Source organism: Panthera onca, chromosome E3 (assembly GCF_046562875.1).
Source record: "Panthera onca isolate mPanOnc1 chromosome E3, mPanOnc1 haplotype 2, whole genome shotgun sequence".
In the NCBI taxonomy this organism is placed as follows: Eukaryota; Metazoa; Chordata; class Mammalia; order Carnivora; family Felidae; genus Panthera; species Panthera onca.
In genome coordinates, this window is record NC_138354.1 from 25625324 (window position 1) to 25641654 (window position 16331).

General features: G+C 41.1%; 1 long non-coding RNA gene across 1 annotated transcript in view; it reads left to right on the forward strand.

The window, feature by feature from the left end:
* Window positions 1-16331, forward strand: part of LOC144614774 (uncharacterized) — a 44449-nt gene that overhangs the window by 22926 nt on the left and 5192 nt on the right. The window contains exons 2-4 of the long non-coding RNA XR_013552913.1: window positions 9176-9238; window positions 10546-10678; window positions 12714-12792. This is a non-coding gene — a long non-coding RNA (uncharacterized LOC144614774). The remainder of the gene's footprint in view (window positions 1-9175; window positions 9239-10545; window positions 10679-12713; window positions 12793-16331) is intronic.

The window sequence follows — 16331 nt, forward strand, 5'->3', positions numbered from 1 at the left end:
CCCTATGATTCTGATATTGTTCCCTTTTAATGAGTCACTGATTACTCTAATTCTTAAATTATGCTCTTTTGCCTTAATCTCCCTCTTTTTTCTGCTTCGTTATTCTCTATAAGTTTGTCCTCTATATCACTGATTCTCTGTTCTGCCTCATCCATCCTTGCCGCCACTGCATCCATCCATGATTGCAGCTCAGTTATAGCATTTTTAATTTCATTCTAGTTTTTACTTTTTTTTATCTCTGCAGAAAGGGATTCTAATCTGTTTTCTGCTCTAGTTCGTATTCTTATTATTGTAACTCTAAATTCTGGTTCAGACATCTTGCTTGTATCAGTGTTGGTTAAATCCCTGGCTGTCGTTTCTTTGTGCTCTTTCTTTTGGGGTGAATTCCTTAGTTTTGTCATTTTGAAGGGAGAAAAGGAATTAATGAGGTAGAAAAATCGAAATTAAAAAATACTAAAATTAAAAAAATATTAAAATGAAAAATTACACATGCCACACACACAAATCGAATATATGATGCTAGATCCTAGGTGTGTTTTGGTCTAAGTGTTGAAAGTGGTGGGGCGCCTGGGTGACTCCGTCGGTTGAGTGTCCGACTTCGGCTCGGGTCATGATCTTGTGGTTCACGAGTTCGAGCCCCACATCGGGCTCTGTGCTGACAGCTCGGAGCCTGGAGCCTGCTCGGAGCCTGGAGCCTGCTTCCGATTCTGTGTCTCCCTCTCTCTCTGACCCTCCCCCATTCATGCTCTGTCTCTCTCTGTCTCAAAAATAAATAAGCGTTAAAAAAATAATAAAAAAAAGAAAGTGGTTTGACAGGTTAGAGAATAAAAAAAGGGGGGGGAGAGAAAAAGGAAAAAAAAGAAAATTGAGAATTTGAAAAAATGAATACACTGAGGTAGACTAAAATGAGATGATGGGGGTTAAATAGAATTTGAAAAAATATATACACAAGTAAAGAATATAGTAGGAAAAAATTAAAAATGTTTTTAATAAAAATTAAAAATAAATACGAATATTTTGGGGCACCTGGGTGGCTCAGTCAGTTAAGCATCCGACCGGCTCAGGTCATGATCTCGCGGTCCGTGCGTTTGAGCCCTGCGTCGGGCTCTGTGCTGACAGCTCAGAGATTGGAGCCTGTTTCAGATTCTGTGTCTCCCTCTTTCTCTGACCCTCCCCTGTTCATGCTCTCTCTGTCTCAAAAATAAATAAATGTTAAAAAAAATTTAAAAAATAAATAAATATGAATTTTTCTTTTTCTGTATGTAAGAAAAAAAACGAGAAAAAAGATTAAAAAAATCGTTTGAAAATTTGAAAAAGTGAATACACTGTAGTAGACTAAAATACACAGATGGAAGTAAAATAGAATTTGAAATAATTTACATAAAAGCAAAAAATACAGTAATAAAAATTAAATAAAAATATTTTAATAGAAATTGAAAGTAAAAATGAAGTTTTTCTCTTTCTGCATTCAAGAATAAGAAAAGAAACAAAAAAGAGAAAAAAAGAAATTGAAAATTTGAAAAGGCGAATACAGTGACGTAGACTAAAATAAAATGATGGAAGTAAAGTAGAATTTGAAAAAATTTACACAAAAGTAAAAAATATAGTAATAAAAATCAAAGAAAAATATTTTTAATAAATATTGAAAATAAAAATTATTTTTTTCTCTTTATTCAAGAAAAATAAAAGAATTGTAAAAGAGAAAAAAAAGAAAAAAGAAAAAAAAGAAAATTGAATAGATGAACCTGCTAAAAGATTGAAGTAGGACTGAAATTGCTTCATTTTCCCCTAGCAGTCAGTCTACGTAGCTCTTTATAGTCCATAAATTAAACTGGCAGTGAGACTTGTGTTCTTGAAGAGCAAAGTGGGCCCAGTGGGCAGGGCTCAGTGTAACAGCTCCACTCTCCATTAGATGGCTCTGCTAGCCTACTGGGGTGGATTGTTGCAGTGCTTGTAGGTGCCTATGCGCATGCGCGGGAGCGGTAAAAATGGCGCCACGCAGCTACCCTGTGTGTTCTCCCAGATCAGCAATCATGAACCCGTCCTCTGTCTTCAGCTTTCATTCACTCCCTGCCATGATCAAGACCCAGGCAGTACCTCTCTCTCGAGTTTTGTCTCAGATGCAGCTGTTTTCCCCAGCCCCTTACTTCTGAAGGACTGCGGCTCTGACCCGTTCTGCCCCTCCTGGGAGGGTCTCACCAAGCAATGGCCGAATGAACAATGGCCAAATGAGCAATGGCCGAATGTTGGCTGCACCCAGGGATGCTTGCTGGACCCTGCTGCTGCCAGGTGCCAGTCTGTCCCAGAAAAAGTTCGCGAGACAGTGTAGCAGCAGCATTTCAGGGATTATGGAAAATCACAACACACATCTGGCACCAGGCTTCACCCTTAAATACCTTGTTCCAGCACCAGCGAATGTGGCCATTTTCTGGGGTCTGCTGGGACCAGGTGCCTTCAACAGTCTCTACCAAATGCCCTTGCAGTCTGAGAACCTCCCGGACACCACTCTGTTCCTGGGGATTTGCCCTTCCCACCAGAGCACCGCCAGATATCGAGCTGCGGAGTTGCAGCCTTTGCGCTCCCCTTGTTTACAGTCTTAATGGAATTTAAACCCTCTCCTTTCTCCTTTCTCCCATTTTAGTTTAGTTCCTGCGGCTGTTTCCAATTTTCTACTTTCTCTCCAGCTGCTTTTGGGGAGGGGTGCTTTTCCCATATTCTCCCCCCCTCCCCAGTCTCTATCCTCTCTCCATCCGCAAAAGTGGTTCCCTACCTTTCACGGCTTCTCCCTCCCCAAATTCACCTCTCCGCATCATGTACCTGCTGAATTCTATGGTTCAGGTTGTGCAGATTGTTGTGTTAATCCTCAAATCAGTTTTCTAGGTGTGTAGGATGGTTTAGTGTTGGTCTGGCTGTATTTCACGGATGCGAGATACACAAAAATCTTCCATGCTGTTCCGCCATCTTGGCTCCTCCCTGGTGTAAGCAGGTTAGGTAGCCAGTGTGGGTAGCGCATTGTTTCCAGCAGGTGGCTCTGTGTTTATGCTGGGGGGCAGAGGAGGGAAATGGTGCCATCAAGCTCTCATCCCTAGAGAGGCATCTTTATGAACCCTGTCTCCCCATTGTGTGCTCCAGGTGTTGTAGAGATCACTGTTTCCATGCCATCTACCTGCAAGTTGTTTGCTGCCTTCTCTCCAGGAGTAGGGCAGTGACCTCAGGACTGTATCTCAGCCAAGCCTGCTAACCTCTAAATCTCCACATTCTTGGGATGCCTGGGTGGCTCAGTTAAGTGTCTGACTCTTGATACCGATCTTGTGGGTATGGGATTCTTCTGTCCCTCTCTCCCTTCCCCTCCCTTGCATGTGCTCTCTTTCTCTGTGTCTCTCTCAAAATAAATAAACTTTAAAAAAATTAAAATTTTTTAAAATTTAGTGACAAGGAATACATTATTAGGCATATTTACCTCCCTAAGGAGAATGGAAGGCGTCTATCAGTAAGATTTCTAGCCCTGACTAGGAAATTCTGTTAACTGGTTAAACGTTACATTCCTGGAGGAATGAAACTAGGTTTGGTGACATGGGGCCTTAATGTAAGTGTCTCCATCATGGGCCTGTGCTTTTTCTTAACGTTCCAAACCCAAATTTTTACACATCCATTTTTTTTGTTAAAAATAAAGCCCTAAATAACATTTTAGCCATCTATTGCTATGACCTTCTAATCATAGGTGGAGATCAACTCTTTGACTCTAAGATCTTTGTCGGTCTAAGTTATTTTGATCTAAGTTACTAAGATACTTGTGAGTCTAAGTTACCGCTGGCCTTTTGACCCCCAGCCAGGCTGCTGAGCCATCACCTAGGCACAGAAGCACCCTTTCCAAGTCACCTCTTCCTAAAGTGTTGTCTTTCCCTCTTATACTTCTGGGCCTTAGCCTTACAGTGTTATGTACCTATGTTATTATCTTAAAATATGTAAAATAGATGTTTCTATGAATTGTATAACATTGTGCATTCGGTTTTCTATAACATGAGTGCTATTATTTAAACAACAGTGAGAACAATAAGAATAGGTAAATGTTAATCACTAGTAACTAATACTAAGACTATTATAATATCATGTGTTGAAAAAATAAAACCATGATTACTAATATTACTAATAATCTTTTCATTCATTATGGGTTTCTAGTTACCAAAAAAATTGGTAAGATAGTACTGAGTCTCCACACACATCAGACTGTTTTCTGACTATCGATGTCATATCAGTTGGTACATTACCACAATCAATATCCAGAAGAGGTATTAACTAACGTTTATATTTTTACTCATATTTCTTAGGTTTCAACCTCTTCTGTTCCAGACTCATCTCAGATAGCACATTACATTCAGTCATCCTGTCTCCTTAGGCTCCACTTGGCCATGACGATTTTTAGGTTTTCCATATTTTTCATCATCTGCAAAGCTTTGAGGGTACTTTTGTAGAATGCATTTTGTAGAATGATCCTTGGTTGGATTATGTCTAATGTTTGTTTCAAATTATTAGACCAGCATTAATGTGTTTTGGAGAGGAGATCCAGAAGCATAATGCCATCCATAATTATCACTTCACATAAAGAATGTTTATTCTGAAGATTGGGGTCTTTTGTGGTTCCATACAAATGTTAGGATTGTACTAGTTCTGTGGAAAATGCTGTTGATATTGTGATGGAGATTGCATTAATTGGGTCAATCTCTTTGGGAAGTATAGACATTTTCACAATATTTGTATTTCCAATCCATGAACATGGAATGTCCTTCCATTTCTTTGTGTCATCTTGAATTTCTTTCATCAGTGTTGTACAGTTTTTAGAGTATAGGTCTCTCACCTCTTTGGTTAGATTTATTCATAGGTACCTTATTATTTGGTGTGCAATTGAATATGGGACTGTTTTCTTAATTTCTCTTTCCACTGCTTCATTATTGTGTAAAAATTAAACAGATTTCTATACAATGATTTTGTATCCTGTGACATTGCTGAATTCATTTATCAGTTCTAGCAGTTATTGGGTGACTCTAAGGTTTTCTGTATATAGTGTCATGTAATCTGCAAAGTGTGAAAGTTTTTCTTCTTCCTGATTTTGATTCCATGTGTGTATGTGTGTGTGTATGTATGTATGTATGTATGTATGTAAGTCTTATTGCTGTGGCTTGGACTTCCAGTACTATGTGTAATAAAAGTGGTGAGAATAGACATCCTTGTCTTGTTCCTCACCTTAGAGGGAAAGCTCTCAGATTTTCCCCATTAAGGATGATGTTAACTGTGTGGTTTTCATAGATAACCTTTGTTATGTTGATGTATGTTCCCTCTAAACCTACTTTTTTTTGGTTTTAATAATGAATGGATATTGCACTTTGTCAAATGCTTCTTTCTGCATGTATTGAAATGATCATATGGCTCTTTTTGTAAGTGATTATTCATTTTTGAGAGACAGAAATGAATAACGTGAGTGGGAGACGGGGGGGGGAGACAGAAGGAGACACAGAATTTGAAGCAGGCTCCAGGCTCTGAGCTTTCAGCAGAGAGCCCAACACAGGGCTTGAACTCACGAACCATATGGTCATGACTTGAGCCAATGTCAGACGCTTCAAGGAATGAGCCACCAGGAAACCCAATCATATGGTTCTGATCCTTTCTCCTGGTGATATCATATATCACATTAATTGATTAGCAAATATTGGACCATGCTTGAAGCTTGGGAATAAATCCCACTTAATTGTGGCGAATGATTTTTTTAAGGTATTTTTGAATTTGGTAGACAGTATTTTATTGATAATTTTGCATCCATGTTTGTCAGGGATATTGGCCTGGAGTTCTCTTTTTTAGTGGTTCTTTATCTGGTTTTGGTATCAGGGCAATGCTGGCCTCATAGGATAAATTTGGACGTTTTCCATCCTTTTTTATATTTTGGAATAGCCTAAGAAGATTAGGTATTAACTCTTTATTAGCTGCGTGGTGGAATTCACCTGTGAAGTCATCTGGCCCTAGAGTTTTGATTGTTGAGAGGTTTTTTTGTTTTTTGTTTTTTGTTTTATTACTGACTCAATTTCTTTGCTGGCTATTGTTCTGTTCATGTTTTCTATTTCTTTCTGTTTCAGTTTATGTAATTTACATGTTTCTAGGAATTTATCTGTTTCTCCTAAATTGTCCAAATTGTTGACATACAATTTTTCATAATATTATATTATGATTGCTTGTATTTCTGTGGTGTTGGTTGGGATTTCTCCTCTCTCACTTGTGATTTTATTTGAATCCTTTCTCTTTTCTTATGGAGAAGTCTAGCTAGAGGTTTGTCAATGTTTGGTTTTTTTTTTTCACAGTGAACCAGCTCCTGCTCTCATTGATCTTTTCTGTTGTTTGTTTAGTTTCTATGTCATTTATTTCAGCCCTAATCTTATTTCCTTCCTTCTGCCATTTTAGGTTTTGTTTGTTGTTCTTTCCCTAGCTCCTTTAGGTGTAAGGTTCAGTTCTTTAGTTGAGATTTTTCTCCCTTCTTGGTGTAGGCCCTGTATTGTTCTGAAATAGTCTCTTAGAACCACTTTCCTACATTCCATATGTTTTTGGACCATTGTTTTTTTCATTTTCATTTTCATTTGTTTCCATGTATTTTTAAAATTTCTTCTTTGATTTTCTGGTTGACCCATTCATTGTTTAGTAGTATGTTATTTAACCTCCATGTATTTGTGGTCTTCCCAGAATTTTTCTTGTGGTTGATTTCTAGTTTCATAGCATTGTGGTCTGAAAATATTCATGGTGTCATTTCAGTCTGCTTGAATTTGTTAAGGTTTGTTTTGGAGCCTAATATGTGATCTATCTATTCCATGTGCACTTGAAAAGAATGTATGTTCTCCTGTGTTACACTGGAATGTCCTAAACATATCTGTCAAATATATCTATTCCCCTATGTCATTCAAAGACATCGTTTCCTTGTTGATTTTCTGTTTAGATGATGTGTCCATTGTGTAAGTGGGGTGTGAAAGTCTTATTTTCCAATTAGTTCCTTTATGTTGTTAACTTTTATGTGTTTAGGTGTTCCTATGTTGGGTTCCTATATATTTACCATTGTTATATCTTCTTATTGGATTGTACCCTTTAGTGTTATGTGGTTTTGTCCTTTGTCTCATTACGTTCTTTGTTTTAAAGTCTATTTTCTCTGATAAAAGAATTGCTACCCCAGCTTTCTTTTTACATTCATTTGCGTGATGTTTCTCCATCCTCTCACTTTCATTCTGTAGGTGTCTTCAGGTCTAAAATGGGTCACTTGTAGGCAGCATATAAATCTGCTTTGTTTTTTCATCCATTTTTACACCCTATGTCTTTTGATTGGAGCCTTCATTCCATTTACATTCAAAGTAATTATTGATATGTATGTATGTATTGCCATTTTATTACCTGTTTTGTTGTGGTTTCTCGTGTTTTTCTCGATCCTTTGTCTTTCTCTCTTTCATGTTTTGCTGATTTTCTTTAGTGATATATCTTGATTTCTTTCTCCTTATTCTTTGCATATTTATGAGTGGTTTTAGATATATGGTTACCATTAAGTTTTCGCATAATTTCTTTGTGTTTAGTAGTTTGTCTTAAGTTGATGGTCATTTACCTTTGAACCCATTATTTTCTCCTCCCTATGTTTTGGTACATGTTGTATTTTATATCCATTTTTGTGAGTTCCTTGACTGATTTTTTACAGAAATATTCATTTTTACTGGATTTGTGTTTTCTACCTCTCTATTGTCACTTTTGGTCTCTCCACTCAAAGAATCCCTCTTAATATTTCTTGCTGGACTGATTTAGTAGTACAAACTCCTTTAGTTTTTGCTTAGGAAACTCTTGGTCTCCTATTCTGAATGATAGCCTTACTGGATAGAGTATTCTTTGCTGCTGACTTTTCTATCTAGCACTTTGAATATGTCATGTCACTCACTTCTGGCTTGCCAAGATTCTGTTGACAAATCTGTAGCTGTCCGTTGGTGGCTAGTGTCTATGCACCAGGGCAGCCAGGGGCTCAAGGCTATTCACAGAGTGTGCTGGTGGCTGGGGACACATGGCTGGGTGAGACATATGAGGGCAGCAGGGGGTGCACAGCTCGGTGCAGTGCAGATGTGCACAGCGTGCAGTGGCAGCTTTGCATGCAGCAGACCAGACCGGGTGCCCATGTGGATTTAACAAAGTTTGTCCTGAGCCCAGCGCTGAGGCCAGCAGCCTCGGAGTGAGTGAGTCCCCCAGAGAACTCTTGGGATTGGCACACTGCTAGTGGGTTCAGTAGCAAGTGTCTGTGCAGCCCAACCCATGGTAGGTGCTTCTGTGTTTCTTGGTTGGGGGCGGGGGAAGAATGATGCCTGTGAGCATCCCTCTTTTCTGGAGAAGTCCCCCAACCACTCAGAAATCAGCATGAACATATCTGTCTCCTGTTGCCTCTGGCATTGTGTAAACTACCATGTTTACATTGCCTCTCTACACAGGCAAGGGCCTGGCTCTCATTCATCCTCCTGGATCACCCAGTGCTGAGTCAGCTGACCACCAAAGCTCCAGGATCCAAGCTCAAGGAATTCAGCCCCTCTGGTAGGGGATTAGTCTTCCTTGTGTGAGCTCCCTGGTGTGAGGACTCAGTTTCTCTGCCCTCTCTGCAGGCATTCGTCCTCCACCTTTCTGACCTTCTTAACCTTTCAGATGCAGCGTCTCACTATTTATTGTGGAGTTTGTTCTGCCAGTGTTTGGATCGCTCTCTGGTTTATGGACTTGGATGTGGATGTTATGTAGTTGAAAACATGGGACAGAGTGAGCTCAGGGTCCTCCTACTCTGCTACTATTAATTTTTTAAACGTCTTATTTTTTTTTTTGGATTTTTGAGACATGGTCAGAGAGACTCATATCACCCATGGACTTCAGGATTAGAAAGGAATTTTCCCACAGTTTTTTCTAGTATTTTATGTTTTGAAACTATCTTTAATGAGGCTTAATTTACATATAACAAATAGCTTCAAATTAAAGGGTATAATTTGATGAGACCTGATCTCATGGGTATAGCACCATGAAATCTCTCTAATCCTTAAATCACTACTGATTTAGTAGTACAAACTCCTTTGGATTCCTTTGTGTCCAACGTTAATGTTTATTTTGAGGAAACGACTACATTTTTTTATGTTTTCAGGTATTGCCCAGGTGTCTGAATGCCTGCTTTGGGATACCTCCTTTTCTGATAGTCTATATTCCTGTAAGTACTGCATTCGGTCTACCGTTGGGCTTTATCTTGTATTGTATCTCTGTGTCTCTTCACATAATTTTGTTGCACTACTTTAATGATGAGGGCTTCATAATTGGATTTTCACTAAATGGTATGAGCTGCAGTTCCAATGATGACAGAAAGCATGGGCTTCTTGTGTTAGGTATTCAAGAGCAAGGCAGATATCCTGGGCACTTGAGCTGAGAATGTCACTCTGTCTTTTTGCCAGTCCTCTTCCCCACCCTTGGAGACAAGAATCCCCTTTTGTTCACACAGAAATGTAGCTGAAGTCGGTATAAAAGTTCCCTTCTTTTCTCTTCTTTGTCTCTCAAACTCCCTGTCCCTACCTTCTGCCTTTCCCTTTCCATAACTCAGTCCCCCAGGTCCACTGATCCATTCCAGCCATGATCAGGGTGTCCTCCAGCTGCTGGCCTCTGCCCTGGCCATCCCTCAGTGAGGAATCTGCAGGAGGATTATGGAGTTCATGGGACTGATCAAGAAATCTCTGCTCTTCAGAGCCCTCCTACACATGGTGCGGTATGGGGAGAGCTGGCACCCTGGGCGAGGGTCCGACTCCATGTGTGGCCTCCTCACTCCTCTCCCACAGTCACTGCTGGTCCCTCATCCTTACCCACCATTAGAAATCAGCCATATGCTAGGGAAAGATACCTGTCTATTTGACCATGAGGCACCAGGGAGTCGGTACATATTTCCACAATAAATGAGCATAAGCACCTCCATAAATCTAGATATAGGAAGTTCCCACCACCCCAGAAAACTCTCTCGGGCTCCCCACACAAAGGGTGATCTTGCTACTATCCACCATCACTGGCATTTTTGCCAATTTGTTACCTGTGTGTACAAGAACCCCACTGTGTGCACTGATGGAGAGTGACAGTAGGTCCTCCTAGAAGCGGATGCTGACAGAGACAGAACGGTGAAAGGTGTATTAGGGGACACTAGGAAAGACAAAGTGGAGGGGGCAGGGTGGGTAGGGAAAGCATTCAGGCAGAAATGACACTTGTTTTAAATATATAATCACCATAGTCTGTCACCTTGCACAGTCCTCTTCAAATTTCAAAATAGTTGTCCCATAAGGCAGTGAGATTTAAGAGATTTTGGTTTATTTCCCTACAGTCTTATGTTTTCCTACATGCATTCTGTCTTCTGTAGTTCATCTGTGGCCTCAGATGAACATTTTAGTGTGAGGCTGCATCTGTGAGTCTATATGTAATGGAAAATGATTGTCTTCAGATCTCTGAATATACACATTCTCATAATTTTCTTTTCTTTGGTAGGTCCTGGATTTTAATAGAAGTCCCTGGGCTGAGGTGTTAACAGTCTTCATTTAATGAATTTCCATGAACATCTTTTTTTTTTTTTTGATGATCATTGTGTGGAGATATCATCTTAATTGAAACTGTGAGAAGGGTGAGTGGACACTTCCCAGACATTTTGCAGATGCTTTATCTCATCATGTTGTTCAAAACAAATATTTTTTCACAGATGACACAGCTGAGGTTCTGTGTAGGGGCCACTGAGAACTGGTATTAGGGCTGAGCCAGCAAGAACACAGGCAAAGCCTCAGAATATTGTGAGAGAAATTTGAGGAGATGGAAAGCTGTAGTCCGGGTGATGACAGGGGTGCAGCAGGGGCGGCTTCTGGCCAACCCTCAACTGTAGGTTGACCCAGGGTGAAGGCCAGTGCAGGTACTCAGCTGATCTGGATCCTGTCTCCACTTTATTGTCATTGAGGGATATGAACTTGGGCAGACAAGCATTTCCATAAGACCAAGTTAAATTTCCCATATCTCCAGGGCAATTTTCCCACAAAGTCCAGAACATTCAGAAAACCCAGGGAGACAGCAATCTTTTTAGATAATTACCAAGGTTCACTTTGGCAACACTGACATTTCAGTGATGAACACTGCATTGTGCACTGAGAATGACCCCACATAGCAGGTCTGTGTGGACCCCATGCTCCCTGCTCAGGCTGTGCCCAGGAATGACCTCCAACTGCAACTCACTGACCCCAGCACCCTCCCCTCTGCACCTCCTCAAACTCTACTTTCTATTCACAATTTCCCTTGTATTCCTGTGTGATTCAAGTTTCCCCTATTTCTGCACTGGATCCTTCACTGATGCTTCCATTATGCTGATCACAAGGTCTGTGTCCCTTAATGCACGTATCCCTCTTTCACAAAGGACGCGTGAGCACTAAAAGTTAGTGGTGCACCCCATTCTTTACAGAACCCAAAACACTGTGTCTCCAAAATGCACACTAGTACTGCTGATATGTCTGCCTTTGTGTAAAAATCTTCTTTCTTTTTGACAAGAGAAACCTATAGCTCACCACATTACAGGGAAATGACATAGCCCATTATATGTATGTCCTGCGAAACTTGAGATATGTTACAATGTCCTCAGCCAGGTTTGCAGGTGGATTGCCAAGACTCAGAACCATCTCTACATCATTCCCACCAAGTCTTTCACGAAGAAGATGCATGTGCTTTACCAGTCACTCATCCAGGTCAGGTCATCTTACCAAGTGGAGTAGGAGGAGCTGGTGGAGGTGACCCATATAGCCCGTGACTGGTGATGAAGAGCAGTCCATGGGGTAGGGCCTGCAAGGCGATCCAGGGACAGGACAAGGCCCTCTTGAATACATAATGGCCTGCAGAACAGAAATGAATGCTGTGTTCATAGGACAGAACACAGCGCCAAAAGCAGAAACCCAAAGCAGCGTTCATCTTCTGCGAGCTTCCCCACCACCAGGTTCCAAGAGGGCAGCATCAGTGCCAAAATCTCTAACCATACTTTGGGTTCTGCTTACAGCCTTGGGGTAAGGAATGGATGTTATTGGGATAAACTAGTGTCCCCACATGTCTGGAAATGTAGAAATAGCAAGGGTTCTTTTCCTAGAAGATCGATGGACTTAATACCAAATTAACAAAGTAGCATATTCCAGTTAGGAAGGCATCTAAGTCCAGGATCACCCTCTACCCCTCGTCCCCCTCCACCACAGGAGCTGCTTATTTGTATGTTAAGAACAGACAAGTGAGAAGGAATGACAATCCCAGTCTCCACACATGGAATCATAGCCCTTGTGGCTCAAAGCTCTGCCTCTAAGCCCCTGCCTGTTCCCTATCTGCTTCTTTCCTGACAATGGGATATTCTCTCTGGAAGTGCTGTCCATGGACACAGAGACACATGGGGTGATGGGAGTCCTGAGGTCCTGCAGAGGACCTGGAAAAGCATGTTCTTAGAGAAACAGGTAACCTATACATGTTAGTTGGGTTCAGCTAATTTTTTTTTAATTCAGAGGTACTTCTCAGCTTAAGTACAGTACAATTTGCAGGGTAATTGTCTCCTCTGGAAAAATGAGGTGAAATTCTAAATAACAAAATGCAATATTTCTGGTGTAAATTTCTGGTGTAAATTTCTGGTGTAAATTTCTGTGTTTTAGCTGTACCTGTGACAAAGGACACAAAAGAACCTGCTTATGTGAACACAAATGAAGGACACAGTGGGGACTTGCCATACAGGTAATTTTGGATTTTTTTTCTTCACAAGTTTCAGTGCATGTTTTCTACAACAAATATGTCACCTCCTATATAGTTCAGAGTATTTATACCCAGGACACACCTGAAGGAATTCTGGACAGCATGTTTACCAAAAAACTATTGAATGTTGATGGGTATGAAATTTACTTTGTTTAAGACCACTCTAAATGACACATACAAAAATGTAAGTTGGAGTGAAGGCTGTTCGCCATTTCAAATTTTAAGGATATCCACCGATTTTTCTGAATACATTAAAACCCTTGATAGAAACAGGAAAGGAAGAAACAGCAAGAGCAATGATTCCACACTGAGGAGGTCCAGAAAAAATGAGACAAGCTAGAAGACTTCCAAGTGGAGTGTGGTATCATCCTCCTTGATTTATTCCAGGAACACATTGGAAAAGCCCTAAGGTCCTTACCCCTAAGCACGGTTAGCTTCTAAAGTTACCACAAAGCAATTCCAGGTGGAAAACAGGGAAGCCTGTGGACTTCTGGGTAAAGGCTGTGCATTTGGAAAATTAAAAAAAAAACAAGCAGACATATGATATGACCCACAAACTAGAGACAATGGCAGGAGTGCGTGCTATACAAAAAGATGTGGGTGTCCCAAAAGACTTAAAACTGAAAATGGCCATAACATTTACCTTGTGCGTCTTGGCAGTTTTGGTAGAGTCAGTGTTGTTGTCACTCTCGGGAGTGACACCTGCTTCTGGATCTGCTAAAGGCCCTAGAAGGGATGGAGGTTTAAAAACGAACAAACAAACAAAAAATCCCCTCATTCCTCAGACAACTTAAACTCTTTGGCCCAGTCAGATTGCAAATCACATGCAGAGAGTATCCTGCATGCCTCAGGTGATCCCCAAGAAGAACTTACCCCTTATAACTTAATGAAGACTCCTAAAAGCCCTGATTCAGATGACAACTATGGATGTCTGGGGAGTGCGACTAGATGGATACGTTTGGCTGAGCCTCATGCCTCACAGATCCCAGCACGTGGACTGTGTGTAGAGCATTTCTGCTGAACTGCTGTGTCTGCTTTTCTGCATACAGCCCCATTCCTTCTCCACAAGAGACACCTGTACCAATACATGGTGGGGGAAATGACAAAGATGATATGTCAATCATGAGACACTTGAGGAATGTGGTAATGGCAGCACACACATTTCCCTTGCATTGCAATGATCTGTGGTACCAACTCTGCACCTTGACCAAAGACCCAACAAAAATAAGATGAGTGTACTTCACAAGTCAACTCATACTGTTCCGATCATCTTACCAAGTGTTGCAGGTGGAGGGGTTCAGGGGATCGACAGGGCCACTAAGCTTCAGGAGGTGGATGTGCCTAATAGTCCATGGGGCTACCTCTAGGGTAGGACATGCAGAATCTTCCAGTTAATGGAGGAGGTCTCCATGGACCCATGCTGCCCTGCAGAACAGAAGTGACAGCTATGTGCATATGCCAGAGAAGAAAACCAGTACCTAAAGCAGCTGAAACCCAGAGAAGAAGGTGTCAGCACCTGCCACCTTCTCTGCCACCAAGATCCAGGAGCGTAGCATCAGTACCTGAAAACTTTATCCCTACCACTGGGTACCACCTACAGCTTGGGGTGGTAGATGCAAGAAGTTAAACTACTGTTATCACACATGACTGTCCTGTCTGCAAAAGTAAAATGGCAAGGGTCCCATCCTAGAGGACTAACAGAAGTAATTACAGACTAATGAAGTAGCATTCTCCAGACAGGCAGCCATTATGTCCAGATTCACCCTGTATCCCTCCTCTACGGTAATTCCAGTGCTGTTTTTTTGTATATTAAGAACACAAAACAATGAGTTTAAATAAATGGCTCATATTCTGCTCATGGAATCACAGCCACTCCTGGGGAAAAGTTCGGCAGCCAGCCCTTCAATTTGCCCCCTCTGCTCCTCTCCCTGAGAAAGGGGTCTTCCCTCTTGAAGTGTTGTCAAAGGCCTCTGAGACCTATGAAGAGTGGAGGATGCCTGGAATCTTGCAGGGGAATGAGAGTCTTCTGTGAGGAGCAAGTTACTTGTGAATGACTACAAAGCTCAGATTTGTTCATCTTAATTCATAGGGAATTCTGATTTTAAGCATTACTATAGGGCACAGAGTAATTATGTCCAACAGAAAAAAGAGGTAGAAATTCACATAACAGATTTATTGCAAATGTGTTTTGATTTCTAGTATTAAACTCCTGGGATGTGTCATGAGACTGTATCAGCTCTAACAGTGACTGGGGACACAACCAGAAAGTGCTCATATGAACACAGTCAAAGGACACAACGTTCAGACTTTTTACCTAAGGTATAGCTGGAAGGATTCCAGACAACTCATTTACCAACAAAGACAGGAAGTTGATGAGTGATGACATTGACTTTGTCTAAGACCACTCTAAATTGCATAGGGCACAAAATATAAAGTTGTAGTAGTAACAATGTTGTTTTGCACTTTTGAATTTTAAACAATATGGCAGACTTTCTAACAGGTTAATCTAGCCAGAATCAAGAAAGACAGACACAGCAGCCACACTGTTCCCACAGAGTTGAGGTCTGAAAGGGGTCACCCAGGTCAGGAGACTTCTGTTTGGAGTGTGGGGTCATCCTCCTCTGGTAATTTCCAGAAACACATGGAAAAGCCTTAAGGTACTCAGCCTCTAAGCACTTTGGGCTTCTAAACTTACCATAAAAAAGATGAAAGTAGAGAAGCTGTAGCTCCTGGGATAAGAGTGTGCATTTGGAAAACAAATAACAAGCAGACATATCACACAAGGCCAGGAGAGCGTCTGTACAGAAAGATGAGGGTTTCCCAAAAGAGTTACAATGGAGAATGGCCCTGGCACTTACCTGTCCTTGTCCTCATTCTTGGTACAGTCACAACTGCTGTAACTCACAGAGGTTGCACCAGTTTCTGAATCTGCTAAAGGCCCTCCCTAGAAGGGATAGAGGTTTATTCTGATTTTAGTGGACTGTGCGGAATTAAGTCCTCATCTCATTCCTCACATGTCTTAAACTTTTCCCTACACTCAGGTCCCTGACCAGAGGCAGGGGGTATCCCACGTGCCTCTGGTGACCCCCAAGGATAAGGGGGAGAACCATCCCCTCACCTTAATGCAGACCCCATGGTGCCCTGGTTCATGTTTTTCATAATTAATCAAATAACTGTGGACAGGTCAGGCTCAACTAGTAATTTAGAATTCATCAGTAAAACAGAAATTTCTCAGTTTACATCATGGGAAATCACTATTTCATTACAGATTAAGAATAAGTATGAGGATGCCTGAGTGGCTCATTCGGTTAAGCATCCAACTCTTGATTTCTGCTCAGCTCATGATCTCACAGCTTTTGAGTTTGGGCCCAGGATTGGGCTCCTCACTGACAGAGTGGAGCCTGCTTGGGATTCTCTCTCTCTGCCTCTCTATCTCAAAATAAATAAATTTAATAAAAATGAGAATACTGATTTGGTGTATATCATCAATGAATCCTGAAGATGGGTAAGTTTCTTTAGGT